At 39.5% G+C, this 2,500-nt stretch overlaps 1 protein-coding gene across 24 annotated transcripts in view; it reads right to left on the reverse strand.

Moving 5' to 3' along the window:
• The window catches only part of LOC125046254 (longitudinals lacking protein, isoforms A/B/D/L-like), an 84,148-nt gene extending 82,448 nt beyond the window's left edge, over positions 1 to 1,700 (reverse strand). For all 24 annotated transcript variants that reach the window (XM_047644035.1, XM_047644052.1, XM_047644048.1 and 21 more), the window contains exon 1: positions 1,624 to 1,700. The gene's annotated coding sequence lies outside the window, so the exon portion shown is untranslated. The remainder of the gene's footprint in view (positions 1 to 1,623) is intronic.
• Positions 1,701 to 2,500: the final 800 nt, after the last annotated feature.

Genomic DNA, 2,500 nt, shown 5'->3' on the forward strand with positions numbered 1-2,500 from the left:
ATGTGCAAGTATGAGTAAGTGCACTTGTGCTTGTACAAGTGTGTATGCAAGCATGGGTGTGTGTAGATGTATATGTATGTGTATTAGTGTATATGTATGCATGTATGCTTTTGCATATCTGTACATGTATGCATGTATGCTTTTGCATATCTGTACATGTATGCATGTATGCTTTTGCATATCTGTGCATGTAAGTATGTGTATATACATGCATGTGCATGCATATGTACACATAAAAGGATGATGAGTAACTCGGTTAGTGGGTAGGCACGCAAGGGATTAGGTTATGCGTGTCGTTCAATGAGAGTCAACAAAGGGCAAAGTACAGTCAATGAGTAATGGGTGAATAAGGAAATAAATTAAAGACTAATGAGTTTCTATGCAAATATCAAAATCAAAAGGGCACACGAGTAAGTGTGAATGAAGATGGGCGAATAAATTAAATAAAAATGAGTCGAATTACTGTGAGAGCAAAGCGAGTAAATGACCTGACATAAAAATATAGTCAGGAGTGAGTAAGGTGGTTGTGCCGCTAATGAATGCACTGCGCTGAGAAAAAAAAAAAATAAATAAAATGAAAAAAATGTGACGATAAGCGCACAGTAAGAGAGTAAGAATCAGTCCGAAAGTCAATAAATAAAGTAAGGTACACGCATATGAATAAACATTTGAATATTTACATGACCAAGTGAACAAGTTAGTTTTGGCGAGAAACTTGGATTGAAACAAAGGAAAAGACTCTCTTTCTCTAAATCATAATTATACATTTGATTATCAGATTCTCTTCTGATGAATTAGTCACTTTTTTTTTTTTAATTCTTTAATATCTGTATACACAAAAAATAAAAAGTCAAAACCTGAATTTCCTTAATATTTAAAATTAATTCACATCACTGTTATATGTCAATAATTCTCTCACATTAACCATTAAACTAAAGAATTTAAACTTACAAGACCGAAACTATGGCATATTAATAATATCTTATAAGCATACGTAATATTATCTCCCTTAAAGCAGTTAATGACGTTTGCTATTTGAAATTAACTCGCTATCAAGTGATCGACGAGTTAAGTGACACGTAATTATAATGTTATTTCCGATTATACAGGTTTCTAACCTTCTTTCGTGAAATTATGAACAGAACAGTAAAGAACATGAGCAAAGTCACCTGACAATTAACAAACTAATCAACAATTCCGTCTTTTGTTTCCCGAAAATCTATTGGAAATTCCTTCTCTAAGAGGAAATTAAAGCGAAAAAAAAAATATTGGTTTCCTTTACAGCATTTTTTATTGAAATCCGTCACCTTCTCCTCCACACATGTATTCGCCCTCTGTTGGCCTCCCTCTCGCTGGGCCTCGCGAAGCCAGTCCGAGGCGAAGGGAAGCTCGAGCGGAGGAACAGCTTCGAAAAACCGAAAAGGAAATTCAAGTCGCGCCGAAGCCCCAGCCTCGGCCGCTTCCCGGGGAACAACGGCCAGAACACCATATTTCGCCTCGTTTTGCCCCCAAAACCGACCTCATGCGCCGTGCCTCCCCCGCAGTCCCCTGGATCTGACCCCGACGCGTGCAAAGAGCTAAGCCGGGAGGGAAGGAAGGGCTAAAAAACGACCAAATACTCGCCTTAAAAGACTAGACACTCAGCTCCTCCGCGACGCCTCTTCGGCCATTTTCTTCCTAGGCTCCGCTCGGCCCGCAGTGTTGCCAGCGCCGCGGGGGACAGAAGGGTCGCTACGCCGCTACGCTCGGGATGCTAGCGGAGGGGTTCTAGGGGCTTATTTCAAAGGGGGGGTCATGTGGGGGGGCTTTTCTTGGTGTTTGAGGTTGTTTGTTTTGTTTGTTTTTTTAAAATGGTGTTTGGGTTTGGGTAACAAGGTTGGGGCTGGGTAGCTTGTACATCTCTCTTCGGGCATCCGGTGCATTTTGTGGTCATTTATTCACGCTGTTTTCGCTCTTATCCTCGGTATTCTGTGATCGTTGCTCGTACACGCCGTAATTAAATCACGATAATTACGAATTAATCTTCCATCGCATCACCATGGCGTCAGCGTTTGCACCAACTCAGTCTTCTTTGAAATTCACTTTCATTTTCATTCGCTTGTAATTAAACTCAGTTCTCGCCATTATCATAATTCCTTCCTGGTAATATACCTGTAAAAAGAGTAATTCTTAAACAGAATAATCCCCACTTCTCTAGCTAAATGTTTCACTATTGTACAATTTCACAATTATCAGCAGATAACTGTAATATTTCACACGCATTGATATTTCTCTTAAAATATTTTCCTTCTGACGCGCATTGCAGAACGGTGACTAAATAATAAAAAAAAAGTCCGATGATAAAAGAAAGTGGGAGAGAATAAGGAGAATAATTAGACATAGAGGAAAGGCAGAAATAGGAGATAATTAGTAAGGCAAAGAGAGAGGAGAGAAAAGCGGAGAGAAAATTCCTTTGTTGTTTCAGTATCACTTTTGCCTGACACACTTCCTTTGTCTCGGA

Source organism: Penaeus chinensis, chromosome 38 (assembly GCF_019202785.1).
Source record: "Penaeus chinensis breed Huanghai No. 1 chromosome 38, ASM1920278v2, whole genome shotgun sequence".
NCBI classification, from domain to species: domain Eukaryota; kingdom Metazoa; phylum Arthropoda; class Malacostraca; order Decapoda; family Penaeidae; genus Penaeus; species Penaeus chinensis.